Raw genomic sequence first — 16,938 nt, 5'->3', positions numbered from 1 at the left:
ACAACTTCCCCCCCTCTCGTTATTTTTAAAGGTCAGGTCTTCTTTATAAATACAAAAAAGGGGGTGGGGATTATCTCTAAAAGAGGAACGTTTCCCAGTATGAGGCAATCAAAACACTCAGTAAATGAGGTTAAAATAAGGACAATACTGCACGCTGAACATATTAAATTGGTGTTATTGAATGACAATGCTCACACCATTTTCTTGTGGAATTATTAACACTTAATAACACTCCAATTCCTTTTTAAATGAAAAACCAGCCATTTTTGTAGTAAAAAGAGGTCCCTATGAATTAGTTACAACATTTATGTACTTGCTCCTCAAACTGTTAGTAATTTCTGCAAGCTACAATAAGAACATAAGAACAGCCATACTGGGTCGGACCAATGGTCCATCTAACCAGAATCCTGTCTTCCAACAGTGGCCAATGCCAGATGCTTAAGAAGGAAATGAACAATTATCCAGTGATAAATCCCTTGTCGTCCATTTTGTGCTTCTAGCAGTTAGAGCCTTGGGACACCAAAATATAGGACTGCATCCCTGATCATCTTGGCTAATGGCCATTGATGGACCATGAATTTATTTAATTCTTTTTTGAACCCACTTATACTTTTGATCTTCACAACATCGCATGGCAACGAGTTCCAGAAGTTGACTATGTGTTGTGTGAAGTAGTACTTCCTTTTGTTGGTTTTAAACCTGCTGCCTATTAATTTTATTGGCTGATCACTGATTCTTGTGTTATGTGAAGGGGTAAATAACACTTCCTTATCCACTTTCTCCACATCATTCATGATTTTATAGACCTCTATTATATTCCCCCTTAGTCATTTCTTTTCCAAACTGAAAACTCCCAGTCTTATTAATCTATCCTCATCTCCGATATCCCTAATCATTTTGTTGGCCTCCTCTGTACCTTTTCCAATTTTAATATATATCTTTTTTGAGATGGGGCAACCAGAACTGTACACAATATTCAAGGTGCGGGTGAACCATGGATTTATATTGTGGCATTGTGATATTTATCTATCCTTTCCCAATGGTTCATACCATTGTGTTTGCTTTGATTGCCGCTGCACATTGTGCGAATGTTTCCAGAGAACTATCCACAATGACTCCAAGATCTCTTTCTTGAGTGGCAACAGCTAATTTAGACCCCATCATTTTGTATGTGTAGTTGGGATTATGTTTTCCAATGTGCATTTATCAACACTGAATTTCATTGGCCATTTTGTTGCCCAGTTTTGTGAGATCCTTTTGTATTCCTTTGCTGTTTGCTTTGGATTTAACTATCTTGAGTAATTTTGTATCATCTGCAAATTTTGTCACCTCACCTTTTTGCCAGATCATTTATGAATATGTTGAAGAGCACTACAGATCCCTGGGGGACACCGTGATTTACCTCTCTCCATTCTGAAAATTGATCATTTCTTCCTATCCTTTGTTTTCTGTATTTTAACCAGTTACTGATCTATGAGAAGGACCTTCCCTCTTACCCACTTCTGCTTATTTTGCTTAAGAGCCTTTGGTGAGGGACCTTGCCGAAGGCTTTCTCAAAGTCCAAATACACTATATTCACTGGATCACCTTTATCCATGTTAATTGGCCATCTCAAAGAATTCTAATAGATTGGTAAAGCATGTTACCCCTTTACAAAAGCTGTGTTGACTCTTCCCCAACAAATCATGTGCATCTATGTGTCCGATAGAACAATACAGAGCAGAATTTTCAACTAATTTGCCTGGTACTGACGTTAAGCTTACTGGCCTGTAATTGCCAAGATCGTCTCTGGAATCTTTTTTAAAAATTGGTGTCACATTAGTTATCCTCCAGTCATCTGGTTCAGAAGCTGATTTAAGTGATAGGTTACATACCACACTTAGTAGTTCTGCAATTTCCTATTACAGTTCCTTCAAAATGCTTGGGTGATTATCTTCTGGTTCTGGTGACTAATTACCATTTAATTTACCCATTTGTTCCAAAACCTCCTCTACTGACATGTCAATCTGGGAGAGTTCCTCAGATTTGTCACCTACAAAGAATAGCTCAGGTGTGGGAATCTCCCTCACATCCTCTGCAGTGAATCATAGAATACTAGGGTTGGAAGGGACCTCAAGAGGTCATCTAGTCCAATCCCCTGCTCAAAGCAGGACCAATCCCTAGATTTTTACCCCGGTTCCCCAAATGGCCCCCTCAAGGACTGAACTCACAACCCTGGGCTTAGCAGACTAATGCTCAAACCGCTGAGCTATCCCTCCCCTCACCCAGAATTCATCAGGATACTCACAAAGCTCTCCACACCCCCTGGATTATTTTTTTTTTAAATTGGCCCTTTTCAAATGTGAAGACTGATGCAAAGAATTCATTTAGCTTCTCCACCCAGAATTTACATTTAAATCCCACTAAGGCAAAACTACCACTAAAAACACAGCTAAAAGCTGTTTCCCCTACTTTTGTAGCCAGATCAGAATCTGGCCCTCATTCTCTATCCCCACTGAACCCAGTTGCCTTACAGCAGCGGTGGGCAACCTGCAGGCTGCACACAGCCCATCATGGCAATCTGCTGGCAGGCCACGAGATAGTTTGTTTAAATTGGCATGGCTGCCCACAGCTCCTAGTGGCTGCGGTTCACCATTCCTGGCCAACGGGAGCTGCGGGAAGCATCGTCCAGCATGTCCCTGCAGCCTGCACTGCTTCCTGCAGCTCCTATTGGTCAGGAACAGTGAACCATGGCCACTGGGAGCTGCGGGCAGCCATGCCAGCGGACAGTCAATGTAAATAAACGGTCTCACAGCCCGCCAGCGGATTACCCTGACGGGTCACCGATTGCCCGCCACTGCCTTACAGACCCTGTGAGCTTTCAACTTGGTGTAAAGTGATCAACAAAACTACTCAAGATGCATTTTCAACTTCTAAATTTCTGCCTCTTTGAGGGATACAAATAATTGGCTGGCATGCTCTTCAGCTTTCTCTAAAATCTTATTTGGTGGCAGGGACAGCCTGTTCAACGTTGAAAACCCCTTGCTCACTTGCTATTAAGCACATTATGCTCTCACTCGCCTGCATAACTCCTATTAATGCTAATGGAAATTGTTTGTGCGCCATTAGAAGGAAAAATATACCTTAAGTGATTTCCTTGATGCAATCCAGGAATCCAATCCCATGTCTAAAATAAATGCTCTTATTTCACTTTGTACATTTAAGTTGACTGAGCCTCATTTCAAAAAAATAGCTTGTGAGACAAATCCAATTTAACCTCAATAGGCCCAATCCTGAGCTAGTCTCTAGGGACCAAGTAGTGCCAAAGGCAGCAGAAATGCTTTTTCTGCAGTGCTTGAGGTCAACTCAGAGAAGACCCCACACAGAGGAGCTCTGCATGCCCATGCACCACACAAAATGTGAACTTCACAGTGGGAAAAAGCAAGAGAATGCTAACAGGGACTGCACAGATCCACACTCTTCTCCCTTTCCACCAAAAAAGGAGCAGCAGCTAAGCAGCAGGCCACTTCCACTAATCCCTCTCAGCCTAATCTAAGCATTAGTTGGCAGCACAGGTGCTCCAGGTAGGGATAGCCTGTTATGTTGTGTTAATTCACATCTCCCTGCAAACAGTCCTTTCACTTTGCTTTGCTTCTTGCATCAGGTTTGTATTCATAGCCCCAAAAGTTTTCAACATGGGGGCGGGAGGAGAAACAGGTCTAAAAACCAAGGATATTAAATAAAAAGAGAAAGAAGAAACACCTTATCCAGGCAATACCGCCACTTAAATATTTTCACCATTTAGTAATCGAGCAGACTCTCCTCTCTGAAAATAATTTGTTTTCTTTTGTACCGATATTCAAATATGACAGGTTTGCCTAGTGGCATGGAAGAAATTCTTAAAGGCACAAATGGGAGTTTGGTGCCCATTTCCCATTCAAAATCTCTCCCTTGTGTTTACGGTGACCAGATTTTCAAAGGAAAAACCAGGACACCTGTCATGACGGCACACAGAAGTTGGGGCCAGAGAGGCATCCACCAGTGAGTTGGCAATTAGGTGAGGGAGAGAGGAAAAGTGTGCCTACTTCTCTCTCTCTCCTCTTCAGCCAAGCAACACCTCCACGGCTCCTTCCTCACTACACAGTGGATTTGATGCGGGGGAGGTAGGAGGGAGGTGGAAAGGAAAAGAAAGAAGGCTGGCGGCTTGAAAAATCATGTGTAGGGGATGCTGTCTGGGAGGCCTCAGACTTCACAAAATCCTGGGCAAAACACTCCTTTTGTAAACCTGACAGAAATACTGCAACCAGTCAGGAAAACCTCAACATTCCTGTTTTTCAGAGACATGGTCACTATTCTCACTGCAGCATGAACTCCTCTAGTGGCATGATGTTTACAGTCACATGGAGTTATGAAAGTGAGTCTGTAAAGTAAAAGGACAAGAGTTTGTGTGTGAGAGGGGAAGGGGAAAGAGAGGAAAAGTATCAGGCTCTTGACAGAGATGCAGATGACCTCTCCACTTCCAAGAACAATACCGAATCTTATTGGGTGTTTTAAGAGCTTGTCTACACTTTAAAGTTATATCAAATTATGTTTTTCTGTGTTAACTAATCAGGAACAACTGCTCTGAGCACACACAGGGAATCTATACTGTTTAATTATGCTGACTTAAGATTCTTAAATTTTGATTCATTGTACTCACATAGCGATGCATTTTCTCCACAGCATCCTGGGCAGGCATCCCATGATGCAATGTTCATCCACTATGCTATATGCATTCTGGGATTTCTCTCACTGCACATTGTGGGATACCAACTAGAAGCCACTGGAATTCTTGGAGTTGGGAGACAAATGAAAAAATTCCATGATTCCTCCCCTTTCATCACAATATACATCCAGCTACTGTGACCCAGCACCATTTTCAAACTGAAGGCAGGCAGCATGGAGGAAACACTGCTGAGCACTGCAATGCTGAGTCATTAATAGACAGAGGCTCCTGCATGTCTATGGGCAGTCATGCAGCCAGATAGCTTTGGATGACTTGAGAGAGAGCCATGGGGATGCCACAGCAATACAGGCACAAGAGAAGAACGACATTGAACAGTTACTTCTGCATGAACTTTTCCTGAGGCAGTTTCACTGGGTAAGCCACCGCTTCTGGACTCAGTCAGCTAGCACAGACTGATGGGACAGTATAGCACTGCTGACCTGGGATGACCAGCTGTGGCAGCAGAACTTCAGGATGACAAAGACACTGCCCTACAGATCTGGGCAGAGCTCACCCCAAGCTGCAGTGGTGGAACAGCTACATGAGAACTCCCTTCAGTGTGGAGAAGCTATTGCTAACTGAAAACTCCCATCTGTTACAGTCAGTAGCTAACCAGTCTGGTGTTTTCAGATCAACTGTCAGGAAGATTGTCATGCAAGGATGTGCTACTATCAGGAAAGTGCTGTTCCCAGGGTCATAAAGCCTGTCAATGCACAGGACGTTACTGATGGATTTTCACAATTGCAGTCCCCAAATTGTATTGCAGCCATTGATGGGACTCATGTGTCTATTCTTTGCCCCTGCACCCCCCAAGACTCAGAATTCATCAACGAAAAGGGGTATTTTTCTTCATGGCGCCATGAGGCCTGGCTGACCACCCTGGATGGGTCACTATTATTAACCTGGGGTGGTCAGAACAGGTTCATGATGCCAGGATCTTTAAAAACACTGGTCTGTTTTCTGCCATGAAAAACGGAACTTTTGTCCCACTGTGGACATTAATGGTGTTGTAGTTCCTCCTGTCATTCTGGGACACCACCTTACCCTTTGCTTCCCTGTTTTATGAAGTCTTTTACTGGATACTTGGCTAGGCAAAAGGACTTGTTTAACTATCCTCTGAGTAACTAGAAGGACAATAGAATTTGCACTTGGAAGACTGAAGGGTAGGTGGAGATGCCTCATGACAAGGTTGGTGGTTAGTGAGCAATGTCTGCCTCATATGATAGCTGCTTAGGGTAGTATACAGAACCTCTGTGGCAGCAAAGGAGAGTGTGTTTCACCCATGGGTGTCAGGAGAAGATGGACAGATTTAACACACTATGAATACCTAGAGGGGCAGCCTCTCCTAAATGCTACAATTGGTTAGAGACACAGGATCAGGGGTGCTTCAGCCTCGAAGTAGGCACCCAGAATATTGTTGGAAAACCATACATGCTTTTGCATTAGGATTTCATTATGCTTTTATGACATTTTTCAACTGATTTCTTGACATGTTTAATGCTTGGTGTAAGGATGACTTTATGCTTTGAGTTTTATGAACATTTTAATAAATAATAAACCAAGTAGTAAATAAGAAAAAATTTACTGAACGTAAGACAGTGCAAAGTGAAAAGAAGTGCAAAATTACAAACCAATAAAGTGCAGAGTGAACACATTTGCACTGATAAGATCACAAATTTGTGTACGTCGGGGAAGAGAATGTCAGAAATGTCCTCTGGGTCTTTGGGTATGGAATGGCGATAGAAGGGCCTGTTGCTTGCAGTTGTGGGAATTAAAGGAGGTCTCTCCTAGTATCCACTGTTCTTCTTGTCTTGTGGTTTGCATTGGTGAGGGAAGGGCCTGTTTCTTGGAATTGCTCCCAGTACACAGCACTCTCAAAAGGCTTCAGGACACTGCTAAGTTGCGGTACAGTTCGTGAACACAGTGCAACTGTCTCCAGAAGGCCTGCCTGCTTCTGCATCATCTACAGAAGTCCTTTGTTTTGTCAATGTCCTCCCTTTACAGCCTCTCAGACTGTTCCCAGTCCTTCTCTCTCTCCTTTGCATCATGCAGAAGGAAATCTTCCCTTCATTTTTCTGTCTTCTTATCCCTCTCCTGTGATGTGGCCATGAGGCCACCAACCAAGTCATCCCTTGTTTTCTCTCTCTTTCCCTCAAAATTTACCAATTGTTCTGTCACTGACAACAGTTGTGTCCATGGAGGCTGAAGAATGTCAGGTGTTATGGGGGAGGGGAGAACAACAGGACGATGACAGAGAAACAGCACCAGTAGTTATTGTCCCAATTCTAGTCTTCATGACAATAAAGATAAAATTTTGCTTTTTCTGCAATATAGGAATTCAGGCTCTTCCGAGTGCGGTGAGCCTGTAAATGGTAAGACACTTTCCAACTGTCTTCCCTCTTCATACAGGGGTCCTGTACACAGACTGGTACAGTTGGTGGGGTTGGAGAGGCAGAAGGGGGCAATTACAGGTGTACTTCTTCAAGCAGTCCTTATACTGTAAATGTTACCCTGAAGTGTGTTCCCAAAAGACAGAGAGATGGCGAGAGGCCCCTAACTCACATCAGTCCAACATGGAAGCACCCTGATAGTAGCCGGGAACAGAGTTGTTTAAATCCCCCTGTACAACTATATTGTAATATAGCACATAATACTTACTGGAAGAAGTCCCCTCCCCAGTACTGGGCCTCCATCTGGGATTTGGGGGTCTCTGACACTGTCCTGCCTCATCATTTTGCAGGTTGAAGAGATCCTTGCAGTCCACAGCAATCTCTTTCTGCTTGAAGTCCTGGGTCAGCATCTCCAGAGGTGTCCTTGGTGAGATCCACAACATGCTGTTGTTCAGTGGTAGCCTCTTTTGAAAAAAATATGGTCCAGATCCTTATAGCGGGCACAGACCATGCAAGCTTTCCAAGAGGTCCTGTTTTTGTCCCCGATATTTTTACAACCCTGCCAGAGCTCCCTTCCTTTGTTGCACCGTTGGATTGGATCCAGGAGTGAGCACACAGATTAATTTGTTTCTATGTGCTCTCATGTATCTTAGCATTCCAGTGACTGTTGTTCAGGTGAGATGGACTGTCTCCTCTCTCTCCACTCCCCAGAGGGCAAGGAAGTTCATGACCTCAGTACTAGACTGCCTAGAAGCACGGGGATTTGCCGCTATAAGTGGGATGCGACTCCTGGTGTGTGAACTTGCCAATAGCTGGAATCACAAAGTGCCACATCTGGTTGCATGCCAGCATAAAACAGGGAGGAGACAACCAATCAAGATGGCCCAGGAGCGAGAAAGGGCACACAGATAAATAGATACTCTTACTCACGTGGACAGCAAAGCAATATGTGATAGCAGTGAGAGGACTCGCAGAGTCAGAACAGTTGATTTGAAATGGGGATGTGTCCACACCTACCTTCTTGTAGCAAAACTCATCCCAAATGCCAGTAAATTCAATTCCAAAGTGGATTATTTAACTCAGGACAAGGCACCGAATGATTCAAACCAAACACTATGTATGGACACAAGGCAATTTATCCTAAAAAAACACAAGTTAACCCAAACCAGCTTTTAAATGTAGACAAACCTCAAGTTTCAAATTAGCAAATCCTATGAAGTTTGTTCAGATCCTGAATGGTCAGGGACTGGCAATAGCACATAGGCAGCTTATCTTCCATGATACTGATTTGAATGTGGTCAGGTTGGTAATTACCTTTATATTTGATTTTTTTTTTAAAACTACTTCATTGTTTGGTGGCCTATATGTAAATAAAACAAAAAAAAGCTGGTGGCGTCAGTCCAATTCCTACGTGGATTGGTGTCTATTAACGTTGTCAATTAATTGCAGTAAAGACCTGCGATTTAACTGAAAACAAAATTAACATGGTCATATTTTTAAAATGGCATTAATCGCATACCTCTGGGCGGCGAGGGAGGAATCGGCTGCAGAGTGACCTGACAAGTGTCTGGTAAGGCGTAGTTACCCAATCCGCCACCAGAGGGTGGGAAGAAGAGAGGAAGTGGCTCCCGTCCCGGCTCTGGCGCAGAGGTAGGGATCCTGACCCCACCATGCCCCATTGCCCCCAGCCAGCCCCTCATTCCAGGTATTGACACCTCCCCCTGTCTGCCGTGCTCCATTGTCCTTAGCTGGCCCCTCATTCCAGGGACTGACCTCTGCCCCCACACCATGCCTCATTGCCCCCAGCCAGCCCCTCACTCAGGGGACGGTCCCCTCTATCCCCCACACTGTGCTCATTGCCCCTGACCGGCCCCTCGCTCTGGGGACCGACCCCCTCCCTCGCACCAAAGATCACAGGTAGTAGTTTTACTAGTTTTCATAGCTTATTGTGGTTTGCTAAAAATTTTACATATACAGAAGTCATGTAGTTCAAACTAAGGGTTTTCATAGCAGCTGTGATGCCCTTTATGATTATGTAATATTACCACCATATCAAATGGTCAAAGAAAAAGCAAATACAGTAAAAGAATCCAAGAATACAGATTGAGTAGAAAGTGAAAGCATATATGACAGTGGCATCTAATCAAGCTATTTGTCTAGTCTAGGTTCGCTCAGAGCATGCCCATGTGATGACTCCAGTAGAATTATATTGCAGTTATAGTTCATAATTCAGTTCTTCTGTTCTTAATATACCATCCCTCCAGGGACTTTTTCTTTTGTAAGAGAGAACTGCCCTTGCAAGGGAATGGACTAAATGACCAAACAGGGGGTCCTTTATAGTTTATGTTGTTCTGACTGTAAGTGTATTTGATACCATATCTTTGCTGGATTAACAGATTTTAAAGTAGAAGGATAATTTACCAGTTTTCTCCTTATAATACTTGAGTCACACTTAATTGCTTTAGAGACGCAAGACATTTCTGATGAGATAGTTCACAATTAATCTTAATATCTTCCAAACTAGAGATTTTTCTCATCCCTGAGAAGACATGATAACACTTTTGAAACACAGTTTTCCTATATGCATCTTATAATCATGGCAGTATATGAATTAATTTCACAACAGGAACTATATACTTTTATATTAAATATTTTAAATGATGAATTGTGATATGCTGCACATTAGCAAAGAAATCTGCAATTTATACACTACATTTATTATCATATATCAAATATTGGCTTCTCAAATTACAGAATTTCAAGGGCCCGTTCATCTGAAGGGATCCCACCTACCTCAATAAAAAGTTTAACAGGAGTTAAAAGGAGTTTAATCACACTGTTTAACAGTGCAATTAAAACTGTGATGAATTTCAATTAATTTTTTTAATCTCGCAATTAATCATGATTCTTTTTTTTTTAATTGCTTGACAGCCCCAATGTTTATATCTCAAAAAATCACCAAAACTGGCCCCAATTGTTACCCTTGTATACAGTCTCAGCAGAGGCTCCAAGGAACTAATGTGGAAACTGGACTACCCATTCGGTACATAGAGAGTTGAACAGCACTGGAGGGGCAGAATGCGAAATGTTTGCTCTGCTACTCTATTGCCAGAGCTGTACCAGTTTTGTAACTAGCGAGTGGACTTTGTTTCCAAAGCTTTTAATCCTTAAAGGGGAACCACATCCCGACCTACTGAGACAGAAGACTGGAGGGTCACCACAACTGGAGTTAGATAGGAAATATAAAGAAAAAGAGGTGGGGGGGAGGGTAGAGGAGCTCCTAGAGGAACCATTTCCTTGCAAAAAAACTCTCCTTAATTTACTGTGGGTCTGGTTAAAAAAAAAATAAGAGGAACTTCCATGCTATGGGCCACGACTTCCCAGTTTTAAAACTAGCTCTCCACACAGGAACAATTTCACATACACAGCCTATAGTGCCCCCTCTCCGACAACCTGTACACGTGCTTTTCTCCATCAATAAATCTCTGATGAGCCTAAAAAACAAGCCCAATTAATATTTAATCAACAAATACAGATTCAGTGTTAACATCGAGGTTTGAGTCCTAGAAAACAATAACTGATTATTCAATTTGCTTTTTATAGAGAAATATTTTCTAATGTAGATGCCATCTCCCCCTTAAACCATAAAACTAGTTGTCCATTAACCAACGGTAAAAAGCAAACAAAACCCTTCCAAAGCATCAGCTGCAAGATTACAGAACCATTGCTCTGTGTAAACTGAGAGAAATGATTCAACTATCTGGATAAAATATACTACAGTACAAGCTGAACAAACAATTTAAAAATACTATCAATTATAAAAATATTAAATTTCCCATGCTTCATGTTGTGCTGTTCAGTCACCTAAAAGCCATTTGTTATGAAAAGAACAAAATAAATAGCTATTTAACAAGAGTCAATGTGTTTCAAACTACAGCTCTTAAACAACCTAATATAGGAAGAAGGTTTGGTGGGGACAGCTTTCCTTAGTTTACAGGAGACAAATTGTCAACCTCTAGAACCCTAGTTCAAATTCAGCTTAGATCAGAAGCTACTAAACATAATTACCATCTTACGGCCAATAGGTGGCCGACATGAAAAGTGTTGAGGTGGTCTCAGTCCAGTTCCTTGCAGACATGTGTCAGCATCATACACAAAAACCTTCCATAACTGGCACTGATTAATACCGAGACGGTCAGACCAAACAGGGAAGACATGGAGACACATCTCTATAGTTGTGGTAGGTCACAGACAACGTGCAGCAGTTAGTTCTGTTCAAATAAGAGAAGATGCTGGTCACGCAGATTTGAAGTACTGCTGCCCCAGTTCTATGCCTTTGCCCTTGCTTCCCCACATTCCTTCACACTCAGTGGTCTGAGTTAAGCTACAGCTTTGCTTATCTTTAGGGATGAGGAAGCATTGAATTTTACTTGCACTGCCATGACCCCATGCCAAATAGTTGCTCAGATCTCTGGGTTTTAAAATCGTGAACCTTAGTGAAAGGCTAAAGCTGGAGCATACCTAAATCTAACAAAATTAATTGGATGTTCTTTGCTCTTGTTTCACTCCACCCAGAGCCACAGAACCTCACAGATAAAGGCAGATCACTAGAGTTAGAGTAGGGAGCGGAAGCCGCAGGAGACCGGGAATGAGCAGACCTCAGGCATAAACATGTGTGACAGCCAGGGGACCAGACTCATAAGTGGGGAGGAAGCCAGCTAGGCCCCATGTACTGTATCTTGTAAAGCCTAGGACAAACCATTTGTAAGTGTCCACTGCTCATGCAGTTTCTATTAAGAAGCTGTAGGCTCTGCAGAGGATTTGTGCTTTCACACTCTGTACCCTCAAATTTTTAGTGTTGCAAATCAGAAGTGAAAGATATTTAGCACTAAAGCTTTTCTGAAGAAGGATTTTACAATGTCAAAGTCTGTGGCCAAGAACAAAGCTTTCACAGTGCCCTAAATTTTCTTAGAAAATTAATATTAATCTGTGTTTTTAAATAATTCTAACCCAGCCCTGCTTTTCCTGTTGAATGAAAGATATGACTACAGCTTTTTCCTTCTCTCCTTAAAGCAACTGATTTTATATTACACATATTACAGCCACCCAAGAGCCCTCCACATCCAACATTGTTTAATAAAGAAGCAAAAGTACTCTACATCCTGGACAAACTATGTTGTCTGATCATCATATTTTAGGTAGCAGTTTTCACTGATTGAAATCTGGGTTGTGCAGGATGCAAGGTCTTTTATAGATTGGTTGATCATTCCAGGAAATATTTGGCATGACGCTTTACGTACAGAACTCTTTAAATATCAGTTGTGAAAGATCTTCATAAAAGGTTTTATCCCCACTCCTAGCGCTATTGTTGTAAACCTTTCTCAGCAAAGATCGCTGAAGTTAATTGTGAAACATACACAATTTTCCAACAAGCTTATAGTTTGATAACCGCTGACAAGAGTTTAACATTTAGGAACCTATACTAGAAAAACACATGCATATGCTTAACTTTACATTCACAAACAGTCACAGTGAAATCAGTGGGACTATTTGCATGCTTAAAGTTAAGCATGTGAGCAAATATCTGTATGACTGAGTAAGATTTTTAAACAACACAGAGAAAAATATAACTAATACTTGTTTATAATGAGGAGGCTCTTTATTTCATTATATATGTAATCCCTTTGGGGTTTAGAGAGCATGGCCCCTTTAAATCTTTTTCCCGGGGGGCAAGGGGAGAGTAAGAAAAAGGAGGGAAACTCCAGGGAGCAGCGCTGGAGCTCGAGGGAGGGAGAGAGGCAGCCGGCAGGCCCTGGAAGAGTGAAGCAGGGAGAACCTCCCAGAGGCCTGAGGAGGACAGGCCCGATTGGAGACAGCCCAGGACAGAAGTCCGGAGTAGCACTGTGCCGGGAGGAATCGTCTGAGAAGGACAGGCCGGAGCTGGACCCAGTATCACGGCTGCCCAGAGCTGCATGGGGCTGTGAGTACTGGTGCTTGTGACTCTGCATTGGGAACAAGGAAGGAGGTTGTAGCTAGATAAGTGGGAGGTCGTCGCTCTGGGTGGCTTTGCAGAGAGCGTCGGAAGAGGGCACCGGAGGGGTTTGCTGGGCAGAGTTCACTGGCGCCGAAGACGACCAGGAGCACCCAAGACTCACCACTAGACTGGAACTTTGCTCAGGCCTCCTGAAGTCTGTGTGCAGACACATTGCTCAGTGTCTGCCCCTCCAGACTGTGCTACCACTGGGCCCATGGGGTTTTGATTTGAATGCAGCCCTGTTTTACTGCTCCTCCTATATTTGTTGTTTTTCTCCTCTCATCCCTCTGTAAATAAATATTTCTGTGTGTGTGTGTGTGTGTGTGTGTGTGTGTGTGTGTGTGTGTGTGTGTGTGTGTGTGTGTGTGTGTGTGTTCGTTCACTCTGGGGGGTCTGGAACAGGTGTCCCTGGGGTGCAAGGGATTTCTCCTGCTGCATTCCTGCGTGCCGTCTCTTGGCCAGAGCTGCCTGCAGAGCTGACTCCATCTTGGCCACGAGGGTGCTAAAGTTACATATACAACAAATCTTTAACAAGTTTTCTGTTCAGTAATGCAATCTTTTCTTTGTACCAAGAAGAAATAATTTATATTTATTCTGGCACTTAATGTCATGAAGGGTAGTGGTTCGGGGCTATGGGGAAGGGGAAGGGCGGGGGTTGGGTTTTCTGTGAAGGGGGTTTATTTTTTTTCTTACTGTGTTTGATTTGAGTTGTATTAATTATTACAGCCTGCTAGATTACTCTTGTGAAGCAAGGATAAAAGAGTATAATTAACAAGAGAAGCAGCAGCGTTAGCACAATAGCAAGCAGATGTACCTATTGAAGGATAAAAATAATTACTTGAGAAGTAAAGTCAAAGTACTTCCGTGATAAGTTTTGTTTTTTTTTGACCTTTTGTTTGCTTCTGTACTGTGCATACCAGTATGATGTGCTAGGTTTTCATTTAGAATCTCTCCCCCTACTACCTCCTTTCCCCACAAGTCCCGGAATTTTGTCAGGTGCTTTTAACGGTCTCTTTAAAAAATGTTCTAAGTTCTGCAAGACCATTAGTTTGGGCTGAACATAATTTTTTCCTCATCTTAAAGATCATTTTTTAAGTGAGAAAAGCTCTCTCAGTTTAGTAAGGCTGAAGTCTTTTGCCCGTTAAAGGTGCTGTATCACTCACAGTGTGTATCGCCTTCACCCACAAGACACTACCACTGGCGTGTCTTACATTAGACTTTTTCCTTCTGAATACCCCCTTGTCACTATCACCAGTGAAGTTTCACTGGCAATAGCAACCCTGGGAATACTAAAGGTAGACTAGCCATCAGTATTTTAACATGGTCTCAACACATTGCTTAAAATGGTGCCATCTGCTGGTGGCTTTGCTAACATTAACGTTCCCCTAGTAGAGCTACTCTGGTGGTAGAAAGGTCAGAAATTTCAAGGAGAAAATAAAGTCTAGTACAGACAAGACCTGTGTGGGATAACAAAACCAGCAGTTAACAAGGCCTTGTCTATACGAGGCTTTATTTTTCCTTTAGAATTCCCTATTTGTGGAAGCTTCAGTACTGACAAGGTGCTGACATTTGCCAGTATTTTTAATGACCATGTTGTCTTGACCTCACTATGGGCAGGTTTAGAGAACACTCTGGCTAAAACAACAATTGCCTACCAACACTAGTTCTTCCACAATCTCCACTATATACCGGGGTAGCAACAGTGGAAATTTTAAGAAAAAAAAGTCTAAAGTAGACGGAGACAGATGGTTGTGGAGAAGGGAAGGGTGCCAGCCACACTTCCAAATCATTGCTTAAGTAACACTTGGCCTACAACAGTTCAAACTCTAAGATTTCAGTTTGCCCTCAAACCTTGGGTCTCAGGGTTTGGTTCCAAGGCTTCAAATCTATATTTTTGTGGGCTGGCTGTTTTTTTATGTCACAAACCACTCTGTCATGAAATGTCACCAGCCAGATGCAACCTATGCTCACCTACCCCTTGCTAGGATGATTCATAATGGAAAAAAATAATGATATTTTTCTCATCCACCAAAAACTTTGGCAGAGTCCAATTTTGTAGAGCTGCTGTAAACAGCATTTACATCTTAGCAAAAGGCGTAGGTGACCATGGTCACTGGAAGGGCCACACTGAGAATACTCAATTAGGGGAAACTGTAAAGAATAGGGCAGACGATCCCTCAAACTGGTGGTTTATTCTAATAACTAACTTTATCCAGCCAGTTAAAAACAAAAAACAAAACAAAAAAACCAAACAGTTTCTGCAATACCTTACTGGTTAGTAAGAAGCTAAAATATGGCTCCCCTTAAGCAATCCAGCCTTTGGCTCCCACCTGGACAGCCAAGTCTAATATAGTGAGGATTACTTAAAATCTTATTCAACATATATGAAACTAATAACTAAACTAAGATGTATTAAAAAAAATAAGAGTGTTACTGTGGTTAAAAGACTGTTATACATACAGATATGAATAAAGTTCTCAGGTCAGATTCATAGCAGAGATGATGAGCTCCTGATTTGTAAAAGTCCTTCCAGAATCAGTTCAATAGGTTGTAGTCCAATAGGCAGTCCATGTGCAGAGTTTGTTCAAATTCTTCCACGACAAATTGCAGGGATAATCCAGGACATACCTGGAGACCTCAGTCTTGTGGCTTGAACTTTCCCTAACAAAGTTTAAGCAGGAAGGATCAGGCCTGAGATTTTTTTTTTTAAATATACACCTCTACCTCGATATAACGCTGTCCTCGTGAGCCAAAAAAATCTTACTGTGTTATAGGTGAAACCGCGTTATGTCGAACTTGCTTTGATCCACCTTAGTGTTCAGCCCCGACCCACCGGAGCACTGCTTTACCGCGTTATATCTGAATTCGTGTTATGTCGGGCTGCGTTATATCGAAGTAGAGGTGTAGTTCCCAAGCAGGCTGAGAAGCCTCTGGTCACAGCAGGACCTCCTCCCAAGTAATATACATTGTTACTTTGAAGTACATCTCTATTCCTAGGCATATGTTGATTACTAGTAGCATTGATTAGCATAAAGGAATTAACCATTCCAACAGTTCATTGAAGTTTGTAGTAAACTACCTAAAAGAAATAAAAAGATAGTGATATTATTACACCTCAAGTTCCATCCAAATGTTAATACCCCTTTTGATCTCTGAATCAACGGAACACGGAAATGAAACCTTACAGACAGGAACTAAAGTTTAGCATATACAAGATAATTAGATCACATTGTTAAACTTCTTATAAGACAGAGGTAAACACAGACAAATACAATTAGTCTATCATTTGAGTCTCTGACAACACAGGCATAAATATTAAAGAATTTAGTCTACTTAATATGGCTTTGATAACCATCTACAAGGAATGGACCTGTTTACCATTTCAATACTTTTCTACTTTGCCTTAAAGGTTGATTTTGGACCACTTAGTCTGCTGGTCGTTTAACCCTTGCTGGCTCAGTGTTACAGCATATACATAGCAAGGTTAAAGAGAGAGAGTCAAATAATTTTTTTTAAAAAATAAATAAAAAATCACTCTTCTGTCTGAAATTGGTTTTTACTTCCTATCATTGTAGGTAAGACCAAAGTTTACTATAGCTGAAATATTATCTCTCTTTCAGAGTCCCTCACCCCCTTTTACATTTGATAGATCTTTGTGTCTAAGTCCTTTCTCCTGTATAGTTAAGGTCTGATCATGCTCCCATTGAAGTCAATAGCAATATTCTCACTGCTGGGAGGACAATGGCAGCAGGAGTAATACCTTATTATTA

The 16,938-nt window shown here is 42.0% G+C and overlaps 1 protein-coding gene across 12 annotated transcripts in view; it reads right to left on the bottom strand.

The window, feature by feature from the left end:
- EHBP1 (EH domain binding protein 1) overlaps window positions 1–16,938 on the bottom strand; it is a 282,634-nt gene that overhangs the window by 263,483 nt on the left and 2,213 nt on the right. The gene's annotated exons all lie outside the window — the stretch shown is intronic.

The sequence above is a fragment of the Gopherus flavomarginatus genome, chromosome 4 (genome assembly GCF_025201925.1).
Source record: "Gopherus flavomarginatus isolate rGopFla2 chromosome 4, rGopFla2.mat.asm, whole genome shotgun sequence".
In the NCBI taxonomy this organism is placed as follows: Eukaryota; Metazoa; Chordata; order Testudines; family Testudinidae; genus Gopherus; species Gopherus flavomarginatus.
Note: the sequence above shows the minus strand (reverse complement) of the source record. Positions and strands in the feature narration are given on the sequence as shown.